The sequence below is a fragment of the Aristolochia californica genome, unplaced genomic scaffold (assembly GCF_029961685.1).
Source record: "Aristolochia californica isolate CCGP_79_NKW_82.1479 unplaced genomic scaffold, dmAriCali1.0.hap1 SCAF_15, whole genome shotgun sequence".
Classification (NCBI taxonomy): Eukaryota; Viridiplantae; Streptophyta; class Magnoliopsida; order Piperales; family Aristolochiaceae; genus Aristolochia; species Aristolochia californica.
In genome coordinates this window covers 6,768,477-6,782,185 of record NW_027181826.1, presented here as the reverse complement: position 1 = coordinate 6,782,185, position 13,709 = coordinate 6,768,477, and positions in this window count along the sequence as shown.

Below are 13,709 nucleotides of genomic sequence, written 5' to 3'. Positions count from 1 at the left end.
CGACCTCCCTTTCTTCTCTCTCTTCTCCCTTTCAGCCTCCCACTCTCTTCTCTCTCTGGCTATTCTCCTTTCCCCCAAAATACCTTCCGATTTCGTTCGATTTCTCCCATTTCGATTTTGATTTTCTTCGATTTTGACATTTGGGCATCGATTGCTTAATTTCTACTTTGATTAGGCATCAATTTCCCCATTCGGCATCTATTTCACCCTTCGGCTTTTGTTTTCCCCAAATTTCAGAAGGTATGACTAAACCCTATTTTTTTTTCATTAAATTAGTGTTTTATTTTATTTAATTTTATTTTCAGTGCCTAATTGGGGGTTATTTGGGATTTAGGGTTACGGTTTAGGGTCTAAATTCTTGATTCGTGTTAGGGATTATTTTTAGGGTTTGGCGCTCGGTAAAAGGGACCTGGAATTAGGGTTTAGGGTTTATGGTTAAGGATTTAGGGTATTTTAGGGATTAGGGTTTATAAGGTTTAGGGGGTTTAGGGTTTTTAAGGTTTTGGGGGTTTTGTATTTTTAAGCTCTAGGGTTTTTTGGGTTTAGGGTTTAGGGCTTTTAAGGTATTAAGTTCTGGAATTAGTGTTTAGGGTTTAAAGTTTAGTAGGTGATAGGGTTTAGGGTTTGATGGTTTAGGGTTTTTAAGGTTTTGGGGGTTTAGTATTTTTAAGCTCTAGGGTTTTTTGGGTTTAGGGTCTGGAATTATGGTGTAGGGTTTAGGGTTTAGGGCTTTTAAGGTTTAGGGTATTATGTTATGGAATTAGTGTTTAGGGTTTAGAGTTTAGTAGGTGATAGGGTTTGACTTTAGGGTTTAAACCAATTCAAACAAGGCTGAGTCGCCTACACAGGCGTCCATTAGCCGATGAAACCCGACCCCTATCACTGATGAGGTACAGTTTGTAGTGACTGCGAAGTTATATGGGGCTCTACTAGGGGTGTTCGGTGAATTTGGACTTGATGTTTGTGTTTTCTCATTGTTTAGTACATATGCAGTAGTGACTGTTGTTGAAAAGTTTTGAAGTGCTATGGAATGTTTTTACTTGTCTGATAAAGTTTTTCTCATGAGGACCGTCTCGTATTTAGATTATACATGGCTACAAGAAGACAACCAACTGGTCGACCATATGACATTTGGACCTTCAATGATGATAGCAAAATGCTCGATCTCTTGGTCGAGCAGGTCAATCTAGGGAACAAGTTGCCTAACGGGGTGTGGAAGCATGAGGTATATATGGAGTGTGTTAATAAGTTCAATGAAGACACAGTCAATAAAAAAATTGTTGAGCAGGTGAAGAATCGAATAAGAGCATGGAAGAGAACATACCAAATGGTAATGAGTTGTATCAACACTAGTGGGTTCAGTTGGGATGCAACCACACAACGAGTTACTGCATGTAATTCTGTATGGCTTGACTACATAAAGGTCAGTAAATCATGATGTACTATAAAATAGTTTTTATGTTTTCCGCGTTAGTTTAACTCTATTCCAAGACGTCTAAAGGATGTTTTATTCTTGTAAGAGCATAAAGATGCTGAGAAGTACAGACGTGAAGGCTGCCCCTTGTATGACAAATTAGCTGTGGTGGTGAGAAACGCAATAGTTGTAGGGTCAGGAGGTGCAACCTTTGTAGATCAGGGCGATGAAGTCATCCGTGAATCGGAACATGTCCCGATGGATGAGCCCGAGGATGTTGATATAGTTAGGGATACTCCATCGCCATTATTAAACGTGAATGAGTCTCCAGGTAATCAATCTGAAAGAAGCAAGCAGACATCTTCAAGTCGTCGTAGAAAGAGAACCGAAATGTCCGGTGATGACAGTAGTCAATTCATTGATGCAATGAGGGAAATCACTTAAACATTGAAGGAAGTCATCAAGCCTAAAGAGGCAGATTGTTATGGACTCTATAGCATCACGAGTTACCAACAGGCATAGAAATTAATGAACGTGTTTTTCAATTTCCATGTAATTGTTTCTTGGTTTGGTTTTGTCTTTGGTTTGGGTTGGTTTAGCATTTATTGGTTTGAACCATTGACCCAAGAGGTATTTAGTGTTTTGGACATCCTCAACCCTATTTAAGGGGACGGCTAGGGTAATGAGAAGTATGAATTGAGTCTACTTTAGCTAGAGTAAACTAGATAAACAGGTCAAGAGCTCCTTCAAGCTCTCTTCTGTTTTTCCCCCAATTCTCCTTTCTGAAATTCAATACCCATCAATCCCTCATTCCATCTCAACGTCAAGCAAGGTGATGGAAGGAAGAGAAGAGAGGAGGGTGACAAGATCCATGGCTCGTGAGGATCCTAACAACGTGGTATCAGACAGGTCCACCCTCGGTGATTCCTCTTCTCCAGAGGACATACGTCAACTACTTTCAGAACTTCAACAACAATCCACTCTTCAAGGTACTGAAATTTCTCACATCAATAATACATTACAAACACTGGAATCATCTCTACAAACTGTCATCCGACAACTTGCTGCACTTCAAGCACCAATACCACCACCAACAACCAATTTTCAACCACAACCAGTACCCCACCAACAATTCACGCCATCACCAAATCCACCCCTGCGCCAACCAATGGGTTCCATGGCAACTCATGCACAAGGACCATCAACGGTTCCAAGGTACTTTAAACTTAACTTTCCTAAATATGATGGCTCTAAAGATCCTTTACTGTGGTTAACGAAATGTGAACAATTCTTCTATCATCAACAAATGGTGGAAATTGACAAGGTTACTTTGGCCGCCTACTACCTGCTCGATGAAGCACTCATGTGGTTCCATCACTACCGAAATGTCCATTCCATTTAGGATTGGCTGCACTTTAAACATGCTTGCCAGTTGAGGTTTGGACCTCCAGCTAGCAGCAACCCAGTGGGTGAATTGATCAACTATAAACAGACAAGCACCTTAGAAGTTTACCAAAAAATGTTCCAAGAAAGGTTGGCCCAAGCTAGTGAATTTGTTCCTCCTCACCTATATGTTTAGATTTTTAATGCTGGATTGACAGAGCCGGTTAGATTGGAAGTGGAATTACTTGGTCCGACAGATTTGGACTCAGCAATGAATTATGCCAGAGTTGTGGATCACAAATAGAGAGTTCTAAAAGAGTCTTTACAACGAAAACCATTTTGGAACAACAGAATACAGGGTACTACATCTGGTCCACATTTTGGGTCCTCTGCCCCTAACCGAGCATATCAGGCTACCAGTGTGCCTCCACACTCTATGCCACATAAATTTTTGACTAAACACGAAATGGACGCTTGAAAGGCAAAGGGCCTATGTTTTAATTGTGACGAACAATTCCTGCTAGGACATACCTGTAAACGTTTATTCAGTATTGAACTGTTGGAAGAAGGTTCAGAAGAGCTTCTTGAAAATGAAATTATTGAAGAGGTACAATAGGAACCAGAGCTCTCCCTCCATGCCATGCATGGCCTGCGTAGTTCTAATACCATGCAGGTAAAGGCCAGGTTACATCATCTCATGCTACGTGCTTTAGTTGATTCGGGCAGCACACATAATTTTATCAGTGAACCAGCCGCGCAACAATTGGGATTGGCAATTCAACAACAAAGGGGACTCTCAGTTTCAGTGGCCAATGGGGCCAAAATTGCTAGTGTAGGGTTACGTGCTAACACCCCTTTCACCATTGAGGGGCATTCATTTCAGGAAGATTTACTAGTCATTCCATTGGCTGGATTTGATTTGGTGCTCGGGGTCAAATGGCTCCAGTTATTAGGACCTATATTATGGGACTTTCAGGTTCGGACTATGACATTTTCAGCACCACAGGGCCAGATTACATTACAAGGTATTGTGGCACAAGTACCTAACGCACTTCACACTTTACAGATTCAGCACACCGGTGATGATCAGTTAGCTCCTTTACTTACAACATTTGCGGATTTATTTAATGATCCTACGGGTCTACCACAAGTGCGTCATTGTGATCACCGCATTCGTTTAAAGTTGCGAACTGATTCAGTAGTGGTGCGGCCTTATCATTACCCGCATATACAGAAAGATGAAATAGAATGACAGTGCATGCATATGCTCGCTCAGGGGGTGATCCAACCCAGTCGATCTCCTTTTTCCTCACCATTGTTACTTGTACGTAAAAAGGATAAATCATGGAGATTTTGTGTCGACTATAGGCAACTCAACTTGCAAACAATTAAGGACAAGTTCCCCATTCCAGTCGTGGACGAGTTGCTGGATGAGTTACATGGTGCTACAAGTTTTACCAAATTAGATTTGAAATCGGGCTATCATCAAATAAGAGTTCACCTGGCGGATGTGGAGAAGACTGCCTTCCGCACACATCACGGTCATTTCAAGTTCCTCGTCATGCCCTTCGGTCTCTCCAATGCACCATCCACCTTTCAGGCCCTCATGAATGAGGTCTTTTCATCACTTCTGCGCAACTATGTGTTAGTTTTTTTTTATGACATTCTGGTCTACAGTAAAAATTAGGAAGAACATCTCCACCACCTCCATCAGGTATTTACCATTCTACGCTCTCATCATTTGGTTTTGAATAAATCAAAATGTTCTATGGGTACATCTGAGGTGGCATATTTGGGCCACGTCATATCAGTTGTGGGCGTGAAAGTTGACCAGAGTAAGATACAAGCAGTAACAGATTGGCCGATTCCCACCTCCATCACAGCATTAAGGGATTTTTGGGCCTAGCGGGATATTACAGAAAGTTTATCCAATCTTATGGCATCATAGCAGCACCACTCAACAACCTGCTAAAAAAGAAGGCCTTCCACTGGTCTTCTTCAGCGGAACAGGCTTCCACCTGTTAAAGGAGGCCTTAGCCTCAGAGCCAGTCCTACAATTACCAGATTTTGAGGGAGACTTTGTGGTGGAATGTGATGCATCCGGGGGAGGTATAGGGTAGTGTTACAACAATTGGGACACCCCATTGCTTATTTCAGCCGTCAGTTGGGACAACACCACCATAAGTTAGCTGCCTATGAGAGGGAATTGATTGGGTTATCCAAGGCTATCCAACGTTGGCGACCTTATCTTTGGGGACGACCGTTTCTCATTCGTACAGATCATTGCAGCCTCAAGTATCTTCTTGAACAGCGCCTCACCACATCCCCACAACAGCATTGGTTAACTAAACTCATGGGCTTCGATTTTATGGTTCACTATAAGCTAGGTAGTTCGAATTTGGGGGCTGATGCTTTATCACGTTGGGATAATTCAGCCACACAAATTTATGCTATCAGTCACCCACGCTCACTGGTATTAGATTCGATTCGTGAGGAAGTACATCAATATCCGGATCTCATGTCATTATATCAGGATATTCAACAGGGGACAACAACTCCTCATTGGACGATTCAGGACCGTCTCATACTCTACAAAAACAGGATTTTTTTGCATAATACATCCCCACTTCTTCACACCATCCTGTCCTCTATCCATGATAGCACACATGAGGGTCGACAGAAAACATATTTCCGAATCAGTCGGGACTTTTACTGGAAGGGCATGAAGAGCACAATTACTGATTATGTAGCTGCTTGTCAGATTTATCAACGAAACAAGGCCGAATCTTTAAGTCCGGCTGGCCTACTGCAACCTCTGCAACTACCGTCTCAAATCTGGTCTGACATTTCCATGGACTTCATTGCTGGACTTCCCATTTCAATAGGTAAATCTGTGATATTCGTCGTTGTTGATCGGTTTTCAAAATATGGTCACTTCATTGCTTTGGTGCATCCATATACTGCTGCTCAGGTCACTCAATTATTTATGGACAATATTGTCCGATTACATGGAATTCCCTCATCCATTATCAATGACAGGGAAGCCATTTTTACCAATATATTTTGGAAGGAATTATTCAAATTACAGGGCACCCAATTGGCATTTTCGTCTGCATATCATCCACAAACGGACGGACAAACAGAGGTTGTCAATCGCACGATTGAAATGTATCTTTGTTGTTTTGTGGGGGACGCACCTAGAAGGTGGGTGAAATGGCTTTCATGGGCAGAATTTTGCTATAACACATCTTACCACATAGCACTGGGAACTACACCCTTCAGGGTAGTTTATGGCAGAGATCCACCTCGTCTGTTACCATATGAACCTGGGGCATCCAAAGTCGTCACTTTGGACCAAGCGTTAGCTGAATGACACGCTATGCTCACTGAGGTACGTACTCATCTACAAGAGGCCCAACACTCTATGAAACGCTATTATGATAAGAAGCACCGGGAGGCATCTTATTTCCCTGGACACTATGTGTGGTTAAAGCTTCAACACTGCCGCTAGTTGTCCCTGACTGCATCCAAGCGCCATAAACTGTCTCCAAAATATTATGGTCCATTTCAGGTATTGGACAAAATTGGGCCCGTGGCATACCGCTTGCAACTACCATCGGAATCAAAGATCCACAATGTATTTCACGTCTCCCAATTGAAGCCCTTCCAGGGTGACTCGCCCCTACTGCACACTCCACTGCCACCACTACATGAGGGCAGAGTCCTTTCTATTCCAGTTCAGGTAATACAAGCACGCCACATTCAAGGTGATTGGGAAATTCTTGTCCAGTGGGCCGATGCCGACCCCAGTGACACCACACGGGAGTCGTTATCAGCATTTCGACTCTTATATCCTTTCTTCGAGCTTGAGGACAAACTCTTTCTCTAGGAGGGGGGTGATGTTATGGACTCTATAGCATCACGAGTTACCAACAGGCGTAGGAATTAATGAATGTGTTTTTCAATTTCCATGTAATTGTTTCTTGGTTTGGGTTGGTTTAGCATTTATTGGTTTGAACCATTGACCCAAGAGGTCTTTAGTGTTTTGGACGTCCTCAACCCTATTTAAGGGGACGGCTAGGGTAATGAGAAGTATGAATTGAGTCTACTTTAGCTAGAGTAAACTAGATAAACAAGTCAAGAGCTCCTTCAAGCTCTCTTCCGTTTTCCCCCCAATTCTCCTTTCCGAAATTCAATACCCATCAATCCCTCATTCCATCTCAACGTCAAGCAAGGTGATGGAAGGAAGAGAAGAGAGGAGGGTGACAAGATCCATGGCTCGTGAGGATCCTAACACAGATTGGGTGGAAGCCATCAGGGAAATCCCGGACTTGTCAGTAGACTTGAAGATGCGCGCTCCTTTATGGTTGGACACGCCAAGTAAGGAGTATTTTACGAAGATGATAGTGGAAGAGTGGGTCGAGTGGCTTAAAATATTGTGCAACAAACTATTTGTAATACGTTTTAAATACACTATCATCTTTTGGAATATTGTTATGTATTAGGTATGATGTTTGAATTATGATGTTACAAGACTTATTAGTATGGTTAGTATTTAAATTTGATATGTTGTTGTGTTAATATATTGCATGGATGAATATGGATGTGGACAATTAAATGGGTATGGTTGTGTAGGGATGTGATTTAATGTGGATGAATATGGTTATGTATAGGTGTGATTACAAATAGGTTATGATTGAAGATTGATGTTTACTTGTGTTTATGGCTTTTAGGCGATTGAATTTGTAGATTTCCATGGATACTATGACAGATGAAGAAAAGGTTGCAACTATGGTTGCATTCACAACTTTTTTTTTCGCCATGGGAAGATACTATCTGAACCATTACAACATACGTGTACCATGTTCTTGTGGGATGAATGGTCCATTGCATTTGCAAAAGGTACTAGACAAATCACCTGTTAAATTTCAGAAAGTTTACAGGATGAATCAACTGGTATTTCACAAATTGGCAGATATACTTACTAGTAAAGGGTTTTTATATACGTGGACAGGATTATGATGATATATTTGAAGATGAAGATGATGATTCGGGTGGCGAGCGTGGTGGAGGAGGTGATGCAGTCCAAGGTGCAATGGATGATACTGACAGCGACGAAGATGATGGTCTTGAGGATGAGGGTAGCCAAGTAACAAGCATTCGGAGGCAGCGTGCATTAGAATCCACAAGAGCCGCACAATTTTGAGATGCCATATCGACTTCCATGTGGAACGATAAATGATGGTTGTATGTTATTACCTTTGAACGTGTGTGTTATGGACTCCATAGCATCACGAGTTATCAACAGGCGTAGGAATTAAATTATGTCAATGTCCTTTTAATGTAATTCCATTTAGTTTGGTTTGGTTTAGATGTAATATGGTATGAACCAGTTGACCCATGGGTCTAACTTGTATATTTCCGTCCTCAACCCTATTTATGGGGAGGTCAAGGTGAATGAAAGTAAGTATTGAGAAAATTAGAATTAAACATGTCGAATTCTCCCTCAGAGGTCTAGGTCGGATTCTTCCTCTGAGGTCCAGGTCGAGCTTCCTTCAAAGCTCAATCATTCCATTCCGAATTCCACCATTCCACGTTCTAGAAGCAAGAATCCTCTTCCAGTGTCAAGATTCAATATGGAGGGAAGAGAGGAAAAAAGGTGACTCGATCCATGGCTTGGGAAGATCCTAACATTTTGGTATCAGACAGGTCCACCCTTGGGGATTCCTCTTCCCTTGAGAATTTGCATCAATTAGTTGAGAACAATCATCAGAGGACAGACGTTCAGGCTCAATCCCTGGAAGAAGTACGTCAGAACACATCTGACCTACGTGAGGCTATCAAATCCATGGACGCAGCAATCCAAGCCATCCTCTGGCGATAAGACGACAATGGTCTTCGAGCACCGCCGCCGGCAGCCTACTCTCCACCGGCCAACCACCATCACTACCAGCCACCACCACCTCCTCCACCACCACTGCGCCACAACAATCCCCATCTAGGGCTCGCCGTACAGGGACCAAATACAGTTCCCAGGTATTTCAAACTCTATTTTCCTACATATGATGGGTCTAAGGACCCCTTGATTTGGTTAACCAAGTGTGACCAATTATTTTATCATCAAAAAACACCGGCGGATGAGAAGGTTTATTTGGCCGCATACCACATGCTCGATGAAGCGTTCCTATGGTACCACCAATTCCAAAATGACCAATTGGTTCAGGATTGGGCGACCTTTAGACAATCATGCATGATGAGGTTTGGTCCTCCAGCTAGTAGCAATCGATTAGGAGAATTAATCAATTATAAACAAAATGGATCACTAGAGGTGTACCATAAGACCTTCCAGGAAAGTTTGGCCCGAGCTAGTGATTTTGTCAGTCACTCCCAGTATGTTCACATCTTTACTGCTGGTTGGATAGAAGCTTTGCGGCTGGAAGTTGAATTACATGGTCCTACAAAATTGGACCACGCTATGAATTTAGCCTGGTCAATTGAGCATAAGCAGCGAGTTCTGAAGGATTCACTGGTCAGAAAACCTGTTTGGCCAGGAAGGCACTATGCCACTGCGCCAGCACCATATTCTGGGCCTCCACGTTCTGGAGCCAGTGCAGCACTACGACCAGAAAGTTCTAACTCTATGCCACCAGCCCCTTCAAAAAATTGAATAGACAGGAGATGGAACAGAGAAAAGCCAAGGGCCTTTGTTTTAACTGTGATGACTAGTATGTCCAGGGTCACATATGCAAAAGATTATTCAGTGTGTGTCTGTGGAAGGATTGTGAGGACATACTACCAGAGGAAGAGATTGTGGAGAAAGACCAAGAGGGTCTAGAGATTTCACTTCATGCCATGACTGGCCTATGCAGTTCTAATACCATGCAAGTTCAAACCCAGTTACATCATCTACAATTACTAGCTTTAGTTGACTCTGGCAACACGCATAATTTCGTCAGTCAGCTAGCGGCCGAACAACTTGGGTTAGTCATCCAGCAGCAAACAAGCCTCTCTATCTCAGTAGCCAATAGGGCCAAAATTGCCAGTGTGGGCATATCTCCTGCCACCCTCTTTAATATTGAGGGACACTCCTTTATTGAAGATTTCCTATTGATTCCACTGTCAGGATTTGATTTGGTACTTGGAGTTAAATGGATCCAACTGTTGGGGCCTATTTTATGGGATTTTCAGGCTCTGACCATGACCTTCACAGAGGACCAACGTCAGATCACATTGCATGGCACCCAGGCACCAGTACCTTGTGCACTTTAGGCAGTTCAGGTCAATAGCGCCGACAACTGTAAGTTATCTCAATTACTTACAGACTTTGAGGATATATTTCATGAACCTACTGCTCTTCCGCCTATTCGGCAATGTGATCATCGCATCCGATTGAAAACGGGCACTGAACCTGTGGTGGTGCGGCCTTACCGTTACCCCCACCTATAGAAGGATGAAATTGAAAGGTAGTGCCAAAATATTCTCGCCCAGGGAATTATTCAGCTAAGCATGTCTCCTTTCTCCTCCCTAGTATTACTGGTCCGAAAGCATGATAAGTCGTGGAGGTTTTGTGTGGATTACAGGCAATTCAACACTCACATCATTAAAGACAAATTTTCCACCCCAATGGTGGATGAGTTGCTAGATGAGTTACACGGTGGTACTATATTTACCAAGCTGGATTTGAAGTCTGGCTATCATCAGATTCGCGTTCATCCTTCAGATGTGGAGAAAACAGCGTTCTGCATGTACCACGGTCATTTCGAGTTCCTCATGATGCCATTTGGTCTTTCCAATGCACCTTCCACATTCCAGGCCCTCATGAACGAGGTATTTTCCTCTCTCTTGAGGAAATATGTTTTGGTATTTTTTAATGATAATTTGGTGTATAACAACAATTGGGAAGAGCATCTTCAGCACCTTCACCGGGTATTTACTCTTCTCCGCTCACATCATTTGGTTTTCAATCAGTCCAAATGTTGTATGGGCCCCTTCGAAGTGGCATACTTGGGCCACGTTATTTCAGCAGTAGGGGTGAAGGTTGACCATAGTAAGATTCAGGTCGTCATAGATTGGCCTCCTCCCACCTCCATTACGGCGTTTTATGGGATTTTTGGGCCTCGTTGGGTATTACAAGAAATTTATCTACAGCTATGGCCAGATTGTAGCACCGCTCAACAACCTACTCAAGAAAAATGCCTTCACCTGGTCCGAGACAGCGGCTCATTCCTTTCAGCAGTTGAAAGAGGCATTATCATCCGCACCGGTTTTGTAGCTACTGGACATTGATGAGTCCTTTTTGGTGGAATGTGATGCTTCGGGGGGCAGTATTGGTGCAGTGTTACACCAACAAGGACACCCGATCGCTTATTTCAGCCGCCAGCTTGGCCAACACCACCATAAGTTAGTAGCTTATGAGAGGGAACTGGTCGGTTTAGCTAAAGCAATACAACATTGGTGGCCTTATCTCTGGGGGCGCCCATTTCTGATTCGCACCGATCATTGCATCCTCAAGTATCTTCTTGAGCAGCTCCTCACTACCTCACCTCAGAAGTACTGGTTAAGCAAACTGATGGGGTTTGACTTTACTGTGGAGTATAAACCTAGGAGCTTGAATGTGGGGGCTGATGGTTTATCTCGCCGGGAAATTCCAGAGCCGCAATTACATGCCATCAGTCAGCCCAGAGCTCTCTTGTTGGAATCTATTCGGGAGGAGACACAACAGTATCCAGAACTTATTGCATTATATCATGAGATTCAATAGGGGAGATCAGAGAAACATCGGATGGTTCAGGATCGTCTTGTCCTCTTCAAAAACCATATTTTTTTGCACCACACGTCACCACCTATTTACAACATTCTAGCCTCGTTCCATTACAGTACACATGAGGGCCGACAAAAAACATATTTCCGGATCAGTCGGAATTTTTATTGGAGGGGTATGAAGCGCAGTATAGCCGATTATGTGGTAGCTTGTCAGATTTGTCAACGGAATAAAGTTGAATCATTAAGTCCAGCAAGTTTTCTCCAACCACTTCCGCTGCCGTCACAAGTCTGGTCAGATATTTCCATGGACTTCATAGATGGCATTCCCTCGTCGTCCGAAAAATCCGTTATATTTGTAGTGATTGATCGTTTCTCAAAGTATGGCCATTTCCTCCCTCTAGCGCATCCTTACACTGTAGCTCACCTCTTTATGGATAATATTGTCCGGTTACATGGGATGCCTACCTCAATTACCAGTGACAGAGACGCCATCTTTACCAATACATTCTGGAAAGAACTATTCAAGCTGCAAGGCACAACGTTCTTCCGCCTACCATCCGCAAACTGATGGTCAGACTGAGGTCGTCAACCGGACAATTGAGATGTATCTTCATTGTTTCATGGTGGACTCACCTAAACGGTGGATTAAATGGCTTGCTTGAGCTGAATTATGTTATAACACATCCTACCACAGCGCACTCGGAACTACTCCATTCAAGGTAGTATATGGCAGAGACCCGCCTCAACTTTAATCTTATGAACCAGGTGCATCCAAGGTAGCACTTTGGACCAAGCGTTAGCAGAAAGAGACACCATGCTCAGTGAGGTGCGCACTTATCTCCAGGAGGCTCAAAATACTATGAAATTATATTATGATAAGAACCACCGAGAAGTATTCTTTTCTCCAAGAGATTATGTATGCTTGTGTCTCCAACATTACAGGCAGCTGTCACTGACAACCTCCAAATGCCACAAGCTCTCTCTGAAGTATTATGGTCCCTTGCAGGTGATGGACCGCATTGGCACAGTCGCCTACCGCTTGCAGCTTCCGCCAGAGGCAAAGATTCACAATGTGTTTCACATCTCCCAACTGAAGGCCTTCCAAGGTGACTCTCCCTTGCTGGACACCCCTCTGCCCCCACTACATGAGGGACGTGTCCTTTCTACTCCAGCACAGGTGTTGCAGGCTCGTCGCATTCAGGGCGATTGGGAGATACTAGTACAATGGGCTGATGATGACCCCAGTGACACTACATGGGAACCCTTAGCAGCTTTCAGAGCCCTCTACCCCTATTTCGAGCATGGGGACAAACTCTTTCTCCAAGAGGGGAGTGATGTTATGGACTCCATAGCATCATCACGAGTTATCAACAGGCGTAGGAATTAAATTATGTCAATTTCCTTTTAATGTAATTCCATTTGGTTTGGTTTGGTTTAGATGTAATATGGCATGAACCAGTTGACCCATGGGTCTAACTTGTATTTCCGTCCTCAACCCTATTTATGGGGACATTAAGGTGAACGAAAGTAAGTATTGAGAAAATTAGAATTAAACAAGTCAGAATCACCCTTAGAGGTCTAGGTCAGATTCTCCCTCTGAGGTCCAGGTCGAGCTTCCTTCAAAGCTCAATCATTCCATTCCGAATTCCACCATTCCACATTCCAGAAATAAGAATCTTCTTCCAGCGTCAACATTCAATATGGAGGGAAGAGAGAAAAGAAGGGTGACTCGATCCATGGCTCAAGAAGATCCTAACAATATGTCGTTCATATGTACTAAACTTGTAACTTAATGATTTTAATATTCAAGGCACGAACTCGTTATTTGAATAATCTTTCTTTTAGGTTATTAATAAAGTTGTATATGTATTTATTTATTAATTTTTTTAATTTTATTACTATATTAAACTTCATATTTATTGTTCCGGGAAATAAAATATAATTCAAGTATGCATTTGATTAATTAATTAATTTTAATTTTGTGAAAATATATTAGTAATTAATACCATGTAAAAAATCTATCTTATGCTATTAATATAATATTTTTTTATTTATTAATCATATTTATTTTTTATTTACTCTATTATATTAGTGATTTAATAGTGGTAATTAAAATATTGTTAACTCAAACATTTGGTTCAATTAACTC